General features: G+C 37.4%; 1 long non-coding RNA gene across 1 annotated transcript in view; it reads right to left on the bottom strand.

Annotated features, from left to right (window-relative positions):
- Window positions 1-558: 558 nt before the first annotated feature.
- The window catches only part of LOC131487637 (uncharacterized), a 38,700-nt gene continuing 20,524 nt past the window's right edge, over window positions 559-18,734 (bottom strand). Inside the window, exons 3-4 of the long non-coding RNA XR_009249860.1 lie at window positions 8,419-8,525; window positions 559-1,877 (exon numbers count right to left, since the gene is read on the bottom strand). This is a non-coding gene — a long non-coding RNA (uncharacterized LOC131487637). The remainder of the gene's footprint in view (window positions 1,878-8,418; window positions 8,526-18,734) is intronic.

The following is an 18,734-nucleotide window of genomic DNA, read 5'->3' as shown; positions in this document are numbered from 1 at the left end:
TAAAATAGAAAGTAATTTAAATGCATTACTGAATTCTTTACAGCTCTTTGTCATTACGTATTTAGGTGAGGGAATCTAGCAGCCTCTTAAGGTTGCAGAGAAAGCCATGTCACCATGTAACCTTGAGAAAGTTCTTTAACTACTGTAAGCCTTACAGTAAAATGAGTTGATAATAGTGTCTATCTTAGAGGGTTGTTATAAGGCCTAAATGAAATAACCTATGCAAAGCAGTCACCACAGTGCCTGCCACCTAATAAGCACTCAGTGTTAGCAGCCACAGTTGCAATCAATGAACACTATCATATGAGGATCTAATAATTGCTTAGAAGGGGTTCTTCTTTTAATGTTGGGCATCATGCTGGACCAGATATGCTTCTTGACTCTTTTGAGTCATGGCTTATCTGCTTCCATTAGGTTAGATTACATACATCCTTAGCTGGAAGAAAATGTATTGTATCCAAAGGAACAAGGCTGATGTCAGTTTAGCATGCAACATCTGTTTGGATGCATGAGGTGTCCCAGCTTGATTTCCATAAGAAGCGGACACTGACACAAAGATTAGCATGAGGAAGTTTATTTGGAGGGCTCTCAGGATGCATACCTGCAGAAGGAAAGGAAAGAAAGCGGGACTGGGCAGAGGGTAGAAGTTGGCTGAGTTGATAGAGTTTCAAGGAAGGCCACAGCTGGCTCCTCCAGGGAGCTCTGGAATGGTAATGGCCTGCCAAAGTGGTCCCAAGCTGTTGCAAGGAGGGCCTTACCATTATATTCCTACATTGACCAGTGATAGGGTGCAGGGTCCCTCTGGGGAAATATAGGAAGGAACAACATTGCTTGAGGCAGCTCTCCCCAGTTGAGGGTAATGTCTGGTGAGAGCTTAGCTTTGAGGCCTGGCAGCTGGCAGCCTGCAGCATCTGGGGCATAAGTTCTTGAGGTCTGAAGGGGGAGTTGAGTGTGCAAACAGAATCCATCCTATTAACCACAGCACACTCTTTAGAAATCATATATTTCTTACTCAAAATAGTTCTGAAATGCCATTCGAAATAAATTTCAGGGGCATCTGGGTGGCTCAGTCGGTTAAGTGTCTGACTTCAGCTCAGGTCATGATCTCACGGTTTGTGTGTTTGAGCCCCGTGTTGGGCTCTGTGCTGACAGCTCGGAGCCTGGAGCCTGCTTCGGATTCTGTGTTTCCCTCTCTCTCTGACCCTCCCCTGCTCATGCTCTGTCTCTCTCTGTCTCTCAAAAGTGAATAAACATTAAAAAAAATTTATTAAAAATTTTTTTTCAGAGATATAGTTTAGAAGCTGCTTTAAAAGATGCATCTAATTACCATTTTTATTCTATACTCTGATGCCATGAAGTAAAACAGATAATGAAAAATATCAATGCATTCTCTAGTGGACATGTATTTTAATACATTTAATTCATGCGATTAACATGGCTTGAGACATTTTACATAGCTGTTTATTGCACTGCATCTGATCAATCCTGACCATCTATGTTTTGAAGACGATATATATACATGTATGTGTACACATGTACATTCATATCTGTTTTTTGAGCAAGTTTGATTTCTACATATTCATGTAAGGGTGTCATGTTTTTTCCAGGGCCAGTGTAAGGCACTGTAAGAAACATAAAGCATAAGAAGCATGACAGGCCTCAGGGAGCTGAGAGGAGATAAAACACGTGCTCGATAATTATTTATAGCAGACCACTTTTAAAAAGAGTTAAGTGGCCTGACACTCACATGACAGGATCAGCAGAAAAGCAGAGTATTCAGGGGCACAGAGTTCTTGGCCAGGCTTCTTGGGTTCAAATCCCAGCTCTGTTACCTCCTGGTTCTCTGGCTTGACTTTTCTACACATCACTTTTCTCATCTGTAAAATGGGTTTCAATACTGCAAGTTAGGAAGATTACATGAGGTAATCTATGGGTAACAGTTTTGACTGTAACCCAGTGCAAGAAACATTATCTTATTTTTCTATATATTAAAAAAAAAAACACATCAGTTTGCCCATGACTCTTGCCTACCTGGTTAAAAAACCGAAATTCGTGTTTTTGTGGGGAGCCTAGGGGTCACACAAGAATCATGATACTTGAAGAATGGCCTGGTCTACAGTACATACTGGTCATCACTGGTGCATGCACTTTCTCTGCCTCCAACAAAGAGGTGCTTGGTTCTTTGCCCAGATTGAGAACTGCCGTGTCTAGTTGCTGAATCCTCAGATACACCTTGCGGCCATTCTCTTCGGAGACCTGCATCTCTCCAATTATAGAATCTGGAGCAGCAATCATTCTCCAATGCTTCTGGACTCTTTAAATATCTACTCCCCGTTCTCTGGAAAAACTCTCTCAAAACCTTTCTACTCCAAGCATAATCCATTACCTTTCCCGTCCCTGAAATATCTCTCCTCAGATAACCAGTTCCATATTCTCTTATGAGCCTAGACTTTTGGAAAAAAAAAAGTCCTGTTTGGAAATGATTTTTGGGGGGTATGTTTGTGTTTTTCCCCCATTTCTTGGAAAAGCAAAGCCAAAAAAAAAATCCACCTTCTTTAAACAAAGAGGTGTGAATTATTTACAGCAGTGAGAATAAAATGCAAATTAATATCTCAGTACATTGTTCTACCACACAGGGATGGCTCTGTGTTAAATAGAGTTATTTCTTCCTATTTAACTAGCAGTTCAAACTATTATAAAACTCATTGCCTGTATTGGTGTGAAATGAGTTTCAGTATTTGCAGAATTCAAAATTAGTAATTCAACAATCTGTTGTTAACACAACCTTTTGTTTTCACCCTTCTTCTGTTTATCAAATTATCTGCAGATGGTTCAGATCACAGGGTTTCAAAAAGGAATTTTTTTTTACTAGAAAAGCAAGTGCACTCTTTGAAGCTGTATTGCTCCCACACCTGTATCCCATTCACTAAGTATGTTCTGCCGTGTATTAAGATGTTCAGATATGCTTCTGTTGAAATGATGTTGTTACATTCCCAGAGATAGAATATTGAGGAGGCTGAACGTGAACTCGAAGAAGGTAAGTGTATTACTGAGTGATAGGGAGGGAGTGACCCTGTAAAATAATGTTTTTGAGGAGTTACAACATCAAATGAAACCTTGGACCGTTCAGGTACAACTCAAGTGGGACTAATCTTGAAAATGAAACTTAGAAATAGCAAGAGAATTATTAACAGACAAAAAAAGATAAAATCCTAAATATTTAGCTATATGTTACATTATAACTGTCGCATTGAATACTGTGGTGAGCACCCAAAACATTGTATAAAAATAAAATTCTATTATACATTTACTAAAGGATTTATTTAGAGAGGTAATTCTTAGAAAAAAAGATATTTTTGTAAGCTCCTAGGGGAAATACTTGGTTTTTAGGTTCCTACGATTCCCTGGTCACAACTTTTTCATCAACCAGTCAACGTATACCCTTGTTTTATGTTCATGTCTGTTTAAAGCCACCTTATTTAATACATATTTTTGATTTATCAACATCGAACTCATGGCCAACAGCACTATAACTCATGCCTGAGTCGCATGCCTTCTTGGACTTAGGAACATCAGCACTACTTTGGGGAGTATTTTATTTTATTTTTCTTCCAAGTTTTCATTTAAATAGTAACTAACATACAGTGTAATATTACTTTCAGGTATAAGGTTTAGTGATTCAAGACTTACATACTAAACTTTGTGCTCATCACAAGTGACCTCTCTAATCCCCATCACCTATTTTATCCTTCCACCCCACACCCCAAGTACCTCCCCTCCAGCAACCATCAGTTTGTTCTCTATTGTGAAGAGTCTGTTTCTTAGTTTTCCTACACTTTCCCCACCCTACATGTTCATTTGTTTTGTTTCTTAAATTCCATATGTGAATGAACTCATATGGCATTTGACTTTCTCTGACTGACTTATTTCACTTAGCTATATATTCTGTAGCTCCATCCACACCATTGCAAATGACAAGATTTCATTCTTTTTTATGACTGAATAATATTCCACTGTGTGCGTGCATGTGTATGTGTGTGTGTGTGTGTGTGTGTGTGTGTGTGTTTGTGTATACACCACTGAAGGCCATTTTAAATAACAAAATCACCAGCAAAAAGTAGAAAAATGCAAATAACATGGCACCAACTGGACTTCAAAAAGCACTTATTTATAGTGTGAGAACTGAAACAAGAATGAAGAAATTTGCCTGAACTTTATTTGGTCTCAACTGCAAACATATACATTGTATGACTCCAATTTTTTACCTCAATGTTCATATCCATGAATGCCCATAAAAGCAATGTGAATATTGGATTTTGGGGATTACAAATAAATTTTAGTGAGCAGGCAAATTCACAAATACAGAATCTTTAAACAGTGAGGATCCACTGTACTTAGAAGTAAATGTTTATAGGTTGCTATAAAGGAGTAACCTAACCATATTTTTTTAGAGGTTGGGTTATTTAAACATTTTAAGGCACTTTTGATTGGGTCATAATTATTCAGTCTGGAACATTAATATTGGGAGGAATGTTAAAGATCGATTTTTATAGGTAAAGAAGATTGATTCTGCTTTTTACTAGAAAAGCAAGTGCACTCTTTGAAGCTGTATTGCTCCCACACCTTTGGGAAAAACACCTTTCCCAAAGTTGCATTATAAGTCACTTGGTAGCTCAACAGGGCCTAAATCTCTTATCCCTTGATCCTAAGCTTTTCATTACCGTTCTACCCCATACAGCATAGAATTTAATGTTAAGGTTGAGATCGTATGAATGATTATGCCAATTCCTGGTTTGAATCCATTCAAAAAAAATTAAGGAGTTCAACATAGCAAAAGCAATGAGCATTGACAGTTAATCTTGATAATTTCACTAGCATCAATGGCAGATCTTCTATGAGTCTAATTTTTATGATGAACATATCTTTTATTTCACCATACCCAACAGAGATGTATGCTCTCTGCATACACACAAACTGGTTTTAGTCTTCAGCACAAACTATGAGTAAAGTCAACCAGGGTGGATCTTAAAGGTATTATTAAAATGATAAAGCTAAACAAAAAAACCTTTTATAATATATACAGTATCAAAAACTAGATTTTCATTCCTAACTTTTAAAAAAAATTTTTTTTTTTAACGTTTATTTATTTTTGAGACAGAGAGAGACAGAGCATGAATGGGGGAGGGTCAGAGAGAGAGGGAGACACAGAATCGGAAGCAGGCTCCAGGCTCTGAGCTGTCAGCACAGAGCCCGACGCGGGGCTCGAACTCACGGACCGTGAGATCATGACCTGGGCCGAAGTCAGACGCTTAACCAACCAAGCCACCCAGGCGCCCCCATTCCTAACTTTTTTATATGATATATTCATCATATCGTTCAGATTCAACAATGTCACATTCAAATGACTCAACCTCTAAAAAAACTATGGTTATGTCACTAGTTTGGGCACTAGTGACCCAAAAAACATTTATTTCCAAGTGTGTCTATTTTGAAATTAGGGATAGTTTAAATATTGAGTGACTGATTCTAACACAGATAGATGCTGGATAGATAGATGAACAGAAAGAAGGAAATTTGGTGTCTGAAACAAAAATATACTTAATCATTTTGATAACATATTCCACTGGAATGTCTCTGTATCCAAGACATCTTTGTCTCTGGGATTAATGATTTTCATTTTGTTCTCAATTTGCTACAGTAACCAGAGATCAAATTTTAATATTATATTGAGTTAAAGTCACTAATTATTTCAAAAAGGCAGAGAGAAGAGATTTTGTCAAGAATTGGTTTATGAAGCCTGAGCTATATTCTGAAGTCATAAATACCTCTTCTTTAGAGTCCTTCTTCAAATTTGACTGCAATTTTAAAAGGGTTCTATTGCTTTTTAAAATGGATTGTCATGGGTCATTAACTGTCCCAGAACTGTAAGTATTTCCTGCAGTAGGAAATCAAGGATGGAACTGACAGCCTGCTGGACTGAAAGTCAAATGACCTGGAGTCAAGAGACCACTGACTAATTGAGGGAAATTCTGTTTGAGAATGGGAGTCCATGGACAATGGATAATTATCCATCTTACTTAGGGTCATTGATTAATTTAAACATGAGTGAATTTTTTTTTAATGTTTATTTATTTTTGAGAGAGAGACAGAGCACAAGCAAGGGAGGTGGAGAGAGAGACACAGAATCCGAAGCAGGCTCCAGGCTTTGAGACAGGCTCCAGCACAGAGACAGATGGGGGCTTAAACTCACAAGCCATGAGATCATGACCTGAGCCACCCAGGCACCCTATGAGTTACTTTTTTAAAGGGCTGTGTTTTGGGACACCTGGGTGGCTCAGTCCATTAAACATCGGTCTCTTAATTTTAGCTCAGGTCATGACCTCACAGTTTGTGAGTTCAAGCCCCACATCGAGCTCTGTGCTGAGCATGTGGAGTCTGCCTAGGATCCTCTCTCTCCCTCTATCTCTGCCCCTCCCCACTCATGCACACTCTTTCTCTCTCAAAATAAATAAACATTAAAAAAATAAAGGGCTATGTTCCACAAAAATAAATAACAATAATAATGTAGAGGCTATTGTGAAGAGTGCAGATTTAGAGGCTATAATTTCATGTTTATAAAAATCTTAGATTCTATTTCCAATAACATAAATGTTGGAAAACCTAATGCTATGTGACAGTTACTCAGGCTTCTGATATCTGGTTAAATAAAGACCAGAAATAAGTTTCAAAAGTAGATTGAAGTTCATTCCTGAATAACTTCAGTAGTTCTTATTTTAATTATTAAAAATAAAACCTATGCAGAATAAGAAGTGGTCTCAAAAATGAGCCAACAAAAGAAATTAATAACCTAGCTAAGAAAGATCTTGGGCTTTGGAGTCAGGCAAAATTCACTAACAGTTCAGGTTAGTCATTTGATTTCTTCAGGCTTCCTCAATAAATCAGTACAGTGATACCTATATGGTAGGTTGGTTGTAAGTTCTAAATGAGATAATGTCTATAAAGTACTTTGCATTTCTATTATATGTAATATAACTGTGTAAAAGTTACCACCAAATTTAGTGGCTTAAAATAATACATATTTATTATATGACAGTTTCTGTGGGTCAGGAATCTGGGCCAAATTTAGCTAGATGCCTCTGGCTTGAGTTCTCTCATGAGATTGCAGCCAAGTTTTTGGCTGGGTCTGAAGTCTTGTCTGAAAACTGGACTGGAGAAAATATTTCAAGCTAACTCATGTGGGCTTCTATTCCTTGGGACTATCAGATTGAGAGACTCATTTCCTTGCTGACTGTTGGCCAGAAGCCTCTCTGTTTCTTTTCATATGGACCTCTCCACAGGGCTACGTGGTAATATGGCAGGTGGCTTTCCCTAAAGTGAGCAGTCCAAGAGAAAGAGAAAGAGAACATTTAAAACAGAAAATGCAGTCTTTTTACAGCCTAACATCAGAAGTGACATCCCATGACTTGTGCCATATTTGATTCATTAGAAGCTGATCAGTAAATCCACTCAAGAGTAGGGGATTACACAATGATGTTAAGCCAGGAGTTTGGGGTCATTGAGGATCATCTTCAAAGCTATTGAGAGAATGGTTACGGTTCTAAACAGGTGGATTTAAACATCCCCTGATCATAACAATTATAATAACAGCAATCTTTCTATGGAGCTTGTTATTGCCAAGCAGTGTTTTAAGTGTTTGTATACATATTAATTAATTTAATCCTTACAAATTATCATGCTTCTTTTGAAAATGAGAAAATAAAGTTAGAGAGAAATTGTCCATGAACCAAAGTGTCCATGGTCACAGAGCTTATAGTGTTATATTTGTGATTTGAATTCAAGCAGTTCCAAAGCCTAGAGTCCTAAATATTATGCTGTACTACTGCACAATCATTGGCCCCTAACCTTTATGACTTTCTCAGGAATCTGATGAAAGATATGAATTCTTTTCTAGAAAAATATACTAAGGTACATTTTCTGTACCATTTTAGAGGGTTTTCAGAAACCCTGAAATTCACAGATGGACACCGGATGTAGAACCCTTGTCTATATATAATGCTACAACTTGAATAGAATTCAGTAAAACCTAGATTTCTTCATAGCACAAGCTGGTGTAGTAAGGAACAGACTGTGAATCAGTAGAATTGAGTTTGGATTCCAGCTCAATAGGTAAGTCATTTCACTTGAAGCCACAGTCCTTTTATCTGTAAAATGGACATAATCCTTTCTCTATGTAAGAACTAGCATACACTGAGTGTAAAAACTCACATATATTACTTTGTACCATGCACTGTTCCAAGTGTTTTTCTCAGAGTATCTAATTTATTAATACTAACACATCCTCCCTTTTCCCTGTGAGATAGATATAATTATAATCCTGTTTTAGAGCTAAGAAAACTGAAACCCAAAGAGGTGAGGTACCTTGTCTACGGTCACATGGTAAGGGGCAGAGTCAGAATTTGAACCAAGTCAATCTGATGTTGAAGTCCATATTCTTAAATGCTGCACACCATCACCCTCTGGGGCTACTGTAAGAATACAATAAATATGCAAATATGAAAATATTCCATAAATGGCAAGTGCTAAACCATTCCAGATACATAGTTGAAAGAGAAACGAAATTTATTTGTATTGCAATCATGTAACTTCACAGCTGTGAGACCTTAAACAAGACTTTTTAAACTATCTGGACCTCTGCTTCCTCAACTATAAAAAATGAAAAATAATACATCTCTTCCCTTTCTTAAATATGATGCCTACAGGAAGACATTCAGTAAACTGTAAAGCATTAAGTTAATGTAGGTTCTTATATTTATTTATATTTCATCTAATTACCTTGACAAAGGTCCTTAAAGTGGATAAATGGTATTTCAAACTCAAACTCAAAACCTTGAGTTTCTTTTATAGAGGATAATCTCCAGAAAGTATCAAGCCTGGCTACATTTGGGGATGCCTCAAATATATATATATATATATATATATATATAAATGTGGGTTAAGTGAGCTTTGTACATATTCAGAACAGTGATTGGCAAATGTTAAAGACTCAATAAATATGAGTTATTATATTTGAATGACTGCACTCTCTTCCCCATGTCTCATTTTAATACCTATGAAGTGGGAACAGTACTGAATTTTATTTCTGATTAGGATTGTAACACATTTTCAAGTTGCTTGAAGAATATTTTAAATTCTGTAGGTGCTATGGATCTACAAAGGGTAACTGTTTTCCACTTTTAAAAGGGAGAAGATAATTACTATGTGGTCTTTTTCAGGAGAAGCATTATTCAACAAAGAGTTGGGGTTTTTTTTGTTGTTGTTGTATTTTTTTTAGCACCCACAGAGTTGCAAGCTACTGTGGGATGACTCAAATGATTTAGAAAACTCAATTCTGGAATGAAGTGGAATATTTTTCTTATATCAGAATTTCTGTAACTACAATATCAGAGCAGGAGAATATCAGTTTTCATGTGGGAAAAGAAATCCTTTCATAAGAAACATACAATATGTTACAAAGAGTAAGTAAAGAATCTATTTTAAACTGCCTCTCCTCTTAAGAAAAATAAACCCATTTATTCTTTGCATATTATGTCCATGACTACCCTCTGCTTTATCAGAAGCTCAAAGGTATCCCAGGCACCTATCAGGTCATCCTTCCACCAAGTGCATTTCTATTTTTGATTCCTCAGAGGAAACAACAAAGCTTACAGGCTTGTTTTGGATTGGAGTTTTTCCCCTGTCACACTGAGGACTAACTGAGCCCAAATCCCCTACTTAATGGCACTGACAGAGACCAGCTCAAGGGAAAAGACAATGTGAGTTTATGAAATAAACACATAAATATCTGTTTAAAAAAAGATGGTGACATACAATCTTGTCATTAGCAAGACATTTAATTAGAGGACCAGAATATCATAGGCTCACTTACAGCATCTTCAAATCCTCTCCAAAGAGCACCTCCACCCTTAACAACTAAAATTTAAAATCAGACAGAAATTGGGGCGCCTGGGTGGCTCAGTCAGTTAAGCATCCAACTTCAGCTCAGGTCATGATCCTGTAGTTTGTGAGTTCGAGCCCCACATGGGGCTCTGTGCTTGACAGCTCAGAGCCTGGAGCCTGCTTCAGATTCTGTGTCTCCCTCTCTATCTGTCCCTCCCCTGCTCACACACACACACACACACACACACACACACACACACACACTCTCTCTCTCTCTCTCAAAAAAAAAAAGCACTAGAAAAAAATTTAAAAAAATCAAACAGAAAAAGATACTTGCTTTTTTCACCAGTTAAATACAACTGGAACTTGCGCTTTACTTAACCAGATTTCCTGAGCAGTTATCCTGGACTCAGATGAATCCCAAAGAATGGACAGGGTATATGTGCATTTTAGGGTATATATTGGGGGAGAATGCAGAATGTTTTTTGGGGAAGCATTGTAACAGCCTAAATTCAGAATTAATCCAGTTTATTAGTGAACAAAGGTCAAATAGGAAAAGTCTTGACATGCCTGGGTGAGGTGTAAACCCAGAGGTATTGAGCCAGGGTACCTGCCATGTGTATGTCATGGGTCAAGAAGACCCCACAGCAGAGTTTAAAGGGAGAAGTCCAAGCCATAGCCAGGGTGAAGGGTACAGTTGGGTTTTAGAACTTAGAAATGGGAATGAGAACAGAGCCATGGCCCGAGTTAGCAAGGATGAGGAGGGGAGACTGAAAATTTCCTGAGTGAAATTTTTGCCTCTGTCCATTAGGATGGACAACATACCAAGCAGCCATGGATACAAGGAGAGCCACGGTTTCCTCATATTAGGATGACAAGTAATTTCCCTAGGATCTTAAATAATCCCGTAAGAGTAAAGGGGAGAGAAAGAACACTAAATTTGACAACCCAAAAGAAAATGAGTTTCAAACGGTAGTGTTTCAGTTAAGTTCTATTTAACAGGGCAGATTAAGTTTTTGCCTCTTAAGCACAAGACACAAATACAATAACATTTGTACTTCTGGATTTGGTGCAGTAGACTCCGTCGCAAAGGACAAGAAAAAGGAAGGGAAGTGCTCACCTCAATGTGGGGAGAATCAAAGGGTCCAGAGAAGGGAATTTTGAAATTAATACATTGTGGATTCTCTGGGTACCTACTTGGGTGGCTCAGTCGGTTAAGTGACTAACTCTTGATTTCAGCTCAGGTCATGATCTCACAGTTCGTGAGATGGAGCCCTGCATCAGACTTCAAGATTACAGCACGGAGCCTACTTGGGATTCTCTCTCTCCCCCTTTTTCTGCCCTTCCCCCACTCATGTGTGTGCATTCTTTCTTGCTCTCTCTCTCTAAATAATTTTTAAAAATACACTGTAGATTCTCATGTACAAAAGCCCTTTCACTTACTCTTAGCTTCTCTCCTTACTTTGAGAGAGGTCTGGAAAAAACAGTTGCTAGGGCCAGTTAGTTTTGGAAGCCCTGATTAAAATTTGGCAAGGCCTGAAGTTGACTGCCCATTTTCATGGTTTGAGAGCAGTTTTATATATTGATTGCACCTTTCAAGTTTAAAATACAACTTGTAGTAAACAACATGGCTTTATTTAAAAATCTGAACAGATACCAGTGGTGGGATGGAGATTGGCAATGGCAATGGTACTTCTAAAGCATTGAACTCCTTTGATGTTTGCTTGCATTTTCCTTTTTTGTTACCCCCATGGCCAACTGCCAAGACAACAACTGAAATGAAAACAATACAGTTCCCAGAAATGAGGTCTGCTGTGTTTTCCCTGGCAAGGGAGGGTTCTATCATATGAGCCCAAATGTTGGAATGCATCTTAAGATTGATTGATTCAAACAATTGCTTGTTTTAATTTTTTTAAAAATTCATTTATATTTATTTTGAGAGAGAGTGCGAGCAGCGAAGGGGCAGAGAGAGAGACAGAGACAGAGAATCCCATGCGGGCTCCACGCTGTCAGCACAGAGCCTGATATGGGGCTTGAACTGACGAACCATGAGACCATGACTTGAGCCGAAATCAAGAGTTGGATGCTCAACGGACTGAACCACCCAGGTGCCCCTGAAATTACATGTTTTATACATTACAATATAGGTCAATTGATAAAACCATGTTTTCTGTATTTGGGGCCGACTATCAAGTTTAAGAAAAAAAAATTGAAGAATTAGGAAATTGAAGAAGAACAATAATTTAATGAGATCAATTTTATGATTTGATAATCTATACATTAAAGAGTTATATTCAAAAAAATGTTTATTTATTTTGAGAGAGAGAGCATGAGAGGGGAGGGGCAGAGAGAGAGGGAGAGAGACAATCCCAAGCAGACTCTATGCTCTCAGTGCAGAGCCTGACACAGGACTTGATCTCACACACAGGGATCAACCTTATGAAGACCTGAGCCAAAATCAAGAGTTGGAAGCTTAACCAACCAAACCACCCAGGTGCCCCTAAAGAATTCTATTTTTAAAATACAGAGAGCATATAAGCCAGTGCTATCAAATGGAAAGTTGGGAGATAAAAATATTATAGTAGATAAAGCTTGAGGCCAGTAGGAGGTCTCTATGTATTAATTAATTAGCCCAATTTGGGGGGGAACATTTATAATGTACCAGACACTGTTCTCATATTTCGTGCCCCACGTTGGGCTTTCTGCTGTCAGTGCAGAGCCTGCTTTGGATCTTCTGTCTCCCTCTCTCTCTTCCCCTTCCCTGCTTGCGCTCTCTCTCTCAAAAATAAATGAAGATTAAGAAAAGAAAAAAGAAAGAAAACAGAAGTAGCAATACCAAAAATAACAAATAGTAGACACTAATAGCAATTTCATCCTCTGAACTGGATTGAGGGTGCAGATCCAAGAGACTGTAAAGGGCCCTTTGAACAGACTACAGTTAGTGCAAATTGTTTTAAACTTTACAAACCCTTGCAAGATTTGGTTGAATCTTCAAAGGAGGGTCCTGATTATAATAAGAATAAAAATATCATTAACCACCATGTAAATAACTGGTAGCTCAAATTTAAATGGTATTTTGAGAATTAATCAAATACTCTCATATTTATTATGTAATATGATTTTTAGAGAAGGGCTAATATGATGGTAAGAAAACAGACATTGTACCCTGACTTTGCAGATGAGGTAAGTAAGATTCACTTAAGTTGAGATTAAGTGCAGTCTTTGAAATGCATCCTGTCCCGCAGCCAGCATTAGTTTTAGTCAACAACACTGCAGCAACATCCTCTTGTGTTGGGATCGGATTCAAAATTTAGAACTTATGGCAAAAACTGAGTAAAGTCAAAATGACTTTGAAAAATCTTCTATAATCAATCACCAGGAGGATCTGGCTTTTTTAAAAAATATAGTTGTTTTATAAATGAAATTCTAGTAAATTAAATGCACGCATCATGCAACTCTAATGAATTTCTGTAATACAGCTTAAAACCAAGGCCATTTATTTTGCAGAGAATATATTGTCTAGTGGTCTATGAACTCCCTTAATTTCTCTTCTAGGATTGTTCTCTGCTTAAACAGAATCTCCACTGCTCTAAATTTCAGAGAAATCCTAAGGGTTCTAGGATTCAGAGCCTGTGATCATCAAATAGGTTCATTATTGTAAAGAACTAATGACTCTTGTCTTAGCTTTGTTGCTAAACAATTCTTCACAGCACAGTTTTCCCTCACATATTTGGACTTCAGCTAACCCACATACTTTATGGGAACTTTCCCAGATCTTTGAACATATATAGTAAAAGCAGAGGATTCACATATCTATTCTTTGCTGTTAGAAATTTAATGGTAGGAAATTTATCCACGTGACTTAGTTTCAGCATCTGATGTCTTATGAGTAAGGTAGCTAGGAACAATTGCAACTAAAAGGAGACTCTCAAATCCCACTTTGCTACCAGGGAATTATAAGAAATAGGAGTTCAGGGATTTTATTTTTTGATGGTTTTTCCCCCCTAAAATTCTAGTACCCTCACCATTTTGAATCCTAAGCTATACCATTGTAATTTATGAAAGTTTTAGTTCTAAAAGACTTTTCTAATAGATGATTAAGTTCTTTTTTTTTTTTTTTAATTTTTTTTTTCAACGTTTTTTATTTATTTTTGGGACAGAGAGAGAGACAGAGCATGAACGGGGGAGGGGCAGAGAGAGAGGGAGACACAGAGTCGGAAACAGGCTCCAGGCTCCAAGCCATCAGCCCAGAGCCTGACGCGGGGCTCAAACTCACGGACCGTGAGATCGTGACCTGGCTGAAGTCGGACGCTTAACCGACTGCGCCACCCAGGCGCCCCAATGATTAAGTTCTTAAAACCAAGACTTTTTTCAAGAAATCCAAAGATATTTCTAAAGCAATTGTCAACAAAATTGACAAAATTAAACAATTCGAAGAGTAATAAAATCAATTGACGATTTTAATTGTGGAGTTCAACTCTAATTTTTAAAATGTCTCAACTTGGATCATCTTAGGATAGGTTAGTAAAAAAGTACTGGAAAAAAAATACCCAGATTTTACCACTTACTGGCAGATGGGTTTTGGCAATTTATTTAAATTTTCCAAACTTCACATTCTTTCTCTTCTTTTTCTGTTTCCTTTCAAATAAATGGGGCAAATGACCTAGTGGGAAATGGTGATTTTTTTTCCTTTAATTTTCCCCTTCATCCTCATTTTAAGGTAGTAACCATGCTTTGTAATTTCTTGTTTTTGGTACATTTGTAATATATTCTATAGAAAGCAGAAGCTGGATCATGCTTTTTCTGTTCTGTTAAACTTTATTTTTTATGATCTCAAAGCCATAAATTGGATGTTAGTGTCTTGCTAGAGAGGGAGTCAGGAGTAGGTATATAAGTCAGAAATAAACTGAGCAGGGAGGGGAGCTTCTGAGAAATTGGGAAGACAGGAAAGTTTATGCCTCCCCAGAAAAGAGGGCACCTATGCTCAAGTATTCAGTTGCTTTGGGGATGATGGTGAAATCTCAGAGGACAATGGCTGCCACCTTGTAGGCCTCCCAGCCTTACTTAAGAGTCATATGACTGAAGCCTCACAGGGAAGCAGCAGGGCAACCTCTCTTGCCTACATGGATTGGGATCATCATGGGCGCCTGTATGGCCACTGGTATGAATGGGTGACTGAAAACCAGATGGGCCTTCCCGAAGTCTTAGTGTCATTTTGATCCTGGTGTTTTGCACACTCTGGAGCATGGGGAATGATCTAACAACAAACCAGGTTACATGACCTTTCAGCCTACTAAAGTGGGGACGAGAGTCAATATTTGGTTGACTGAAAACACATTTTAATGAGGTATTTCTTACAGACCTCACTTTATGGGCTGAGAATCTGACAAATAACTTGATATACAGTTGAGCCTTGAACAACATGGGAGTTATGAGTGCTGACCGTCACAGAGTCAAAAATTCTTATATAATGTTGACTCCTCCAAAAACTTAACTACTAATAGCCTACTAACTACTAATAGCCTACTGTTGACTAGAAGCCTTACTGATAACATATACAATTGGTTAACATGTATTTTGTATATTATGTGTATGATATAATGTATTCTTTCAATAAAGGAAACTAAAGAAAAGAAAATATTATTAAGAAAATTATAAGGAAAAGAAAATACATTTACAGTACTGTACTGTGTTTATAAAAAATAAATTCACATATAAATGGACCTTGACAGTTCAAATTTGTGTTGTTCAAGGATCAAATATGTACATTGATTTTACCCCTCCTTCCTTCCTGTCCTTCCTTCTTTTTTCCTTCTTTTCTTTTTTTCTTGGAATCTTCCTGGAGTCCATCTGAATCATAATTATTGCTGACCTTCTGGACTGATTAGCTCAGTGGATTGGGGTATGTTGTTAAATGAGTCGTGGTTGCATTTTATTCATTTATTGCCCAGAAAGCTTTAAATGGAAAAAAGGACTACCCAACCATCAGACAGTCCTTTTATTGGATTCACAGACTCCCCACATAGGAATTGATTGGTCAAAGTGAATTTTAGAAGACAACTTGATGAATAACTATAACTAAAAGAGGTGTAAGTCTTGCCAGCAACAAATAAATGTTCCTACAGAGAGAGCAGCATCAAGTTTCAGAAATGACAATTTCTTAATGTTAGTTGAAATAATGGTGCTTTTCCCCCTTAGGAGTCTTGATATTAATTAAAATAGAATTAACTGTTGTGGACTGTGATAGCTAAAGTTTTAGTCAGCTCAAAGTTTTGTGCTTCATCACCACCCCCACCTTCTGCTGACAGAGTCCTCTTTCTCATGGAGAATCCATTACACATATTTTGGTGCAGAAGGTTGGCCACAGAGCTAATCACAAGACCTGACCAATTAATTAGTACATTGCATCCACTCACCATAGTGATTGATTCAAGGATGGCTATAAAACTGATGACATCAATTGGAAAGTTCAAAACAATTTTACAGTTGGATCTGTAGCTTTAAGTATTATGTAAAACTAGAATTAATTGACAGTTGTCATTTTTGCTACCACATGAGGAGAATTTATCTAAAAAAAAGACAACATTTGAGTCTCTAGATCCAACCTAGCTTAGGCTGGACTTCTTAGTTACATTATCAATATAAATTATACCATTTTTTTTCTTAAACTTTTTTGAGATGGACTTCTGTCACTTGTTTTCAACAGTGGCTGATTCATACACTCTGTCTTCTGTTTCCCTCTCTCTCTGTCCCTCCCTTACTCTCTCTCTTATAAATAAATAAATAAATAAATAAATAAATAAATAAATAAATATTAGAAAAAAATTTTTTTAACATTTATTTATTTTTGAGACAGAGAGAGAGAGAGCATGAACAGGGGAGGGGCAGAGAAAGAGGGAGACACAGAATCTGAAACAGGCTCCGGGCTCTGAGCTGTCAGCACAGAGCCCGATGCGGGGCTCGAACCCACAGACCGCGAGATCATGACCTAAGCTGAAGTCGGACGCTTAACCGACTGAGCCACCCAGGTGCCCCCAAATAAATATTTTTAAAAAGTGGGGGGTGGCGCCTGGGTGGCTCAGTCAGTTAAATGTCTGACTCTTGATTTCAGCTCAGGTCATAATCTCACAGTTCGTGAGTTCAGAGTGGGGTCTGCTTGGGATTCTCTGTCTTCCTGTCTCTCTGCCCCTTCCCTGCTCATGTGCTGTCTCTCTCTAAAACATATATATATATATATATATTAAAAAGTGCCTGATTATAGAAATCACATCAAGTCAGGAAATTACTACAGTAAAACCTTGGGTTGCAAGTAACTTGTTCTGTGAGTGTTCTCCAAGATGAGCAAACGTTTCTAATTAATTTTAACTTGATAAATGAGCAATGTCTTGCAATACGAGTAGTACAGGATGCTGAATGTCAGTGATCACAACTGAGCCAAAGGCTCTTGAAATTCTCTTTGATACATGAATTACAAGCATGTTTCCAACGATTTTTGCTCACAAACCAATATTCTATAAGGGAAAACTTAAGATTCCTTGAAAGCATTTCAAAACATTTGTAGCAAAAGGGTTTGGTAATAGCATATTTTAAATAATATAAACATTAAGTCTGTCTTTCAGTAGCATGTCTAACCTTGTTTTCTTGTAAAGACTTCCAGTAGGGATAATTCTGTAGAACACAATGGAAATTTCTCTGCTCTTCTGCAGGTTTTGTAATTTCTGAAGTAGGAATTATTTCCATGAAGAAGGCTGCTGTGGACCCATAATGGTTTTCATAGAAGAAACTAGCTATGTATCAATTTGTGGTTATAACTAGGAGAAGTTTACGGTTGTTAAAAATGCTATGGGTGTATTAAGTCACAGAACATTATGTAATAGTACACAAGCCTCGGTAACGAAGGGCTATTATTATCTGCCAAAAGGATGTTGACAATGCTCTGGGTTCTTTCACCTGAGGGGGACGGTATTTGCTTCATTTACTGGTCTTGTTATATGAGTGATTGTATCAAAACAACATATGCCAATTGATCACCAAAACCCATTTCTTGCTGCTTGGTAATAGAATAGGTGACATTATATTTGAAGGCAGAATCTTAACAGGCTCTTATTCTTGCAAGTGCTAGGATACTAATGAATTTATTCTGTACTCTTTTTGGATTAAAGGAGGAAAGTATTCTGCTTGCCTAGGAGAAAATAAAATTATTCCTTAAAACTGTACATTTAGTTATTTTAGCTTTGTATTAACTGGGCCATGGTATCAAGTTATGGAAGCTAGGTCATTCCACTTAAGCAAAAGGGTGGAAAGTCATCAGGAGGTTTGGTCATCAGAATGGACAGCCAAACTGGAACAAAGTCAGAGAATCTGTTGGACGTCAGAAATAGCTGACATCAATGATGACAATTTGAATTTTATCAAAAAACTGTATAAGAATTTATTAATAATTGTGTCTATTTTGTTATCTATACAATTTACATTAATAGATATATTATTAGTTAGAGTAGGCTAGCTTCTGCAATGAACATCCAAAGTATAATAATTCAAATACAAGTTTACTTTTATGAGGCAGAACTGGAGAAATTAATAAGTTAAGGCAATCCTCTTCCACATAATCTTTCAGATAGCCAGATTGACAGATGCTGTACCATCTTCAAAATATAGCTTCTCAGGTTCTAGAATCATTTCTAGTCCCACTGTCTAACCGGGAATAAGAGCATGGAGAAATACCTCATATAAGATACCTTGAAGTGGCACATGACACGTTTGTTCCCATTTCATTGCCTAAAACTTGATCACACAGC

The sequence above is a fragment of the Neofelis nebulosa genome, chromosome 10 (assembly GCF_028018385.1).
Source record: "Neofelis nebulosa isolate mNeoNeb1 chromosome 10, mNeoNeb1.pri, whole genome shotgun sequence".
In the NCBI taxonomy this organism is placed as follows: Eukaryota; Metazoa; Chordata; class Mammalia; order Carnivora; family Felidae; genus Neofelis; species Neofelis nebulosa.
Note: the sequence above shows the minus strand (reverse complement) of the source record. Positions and strands in the feature narration are given on the sequence as shown.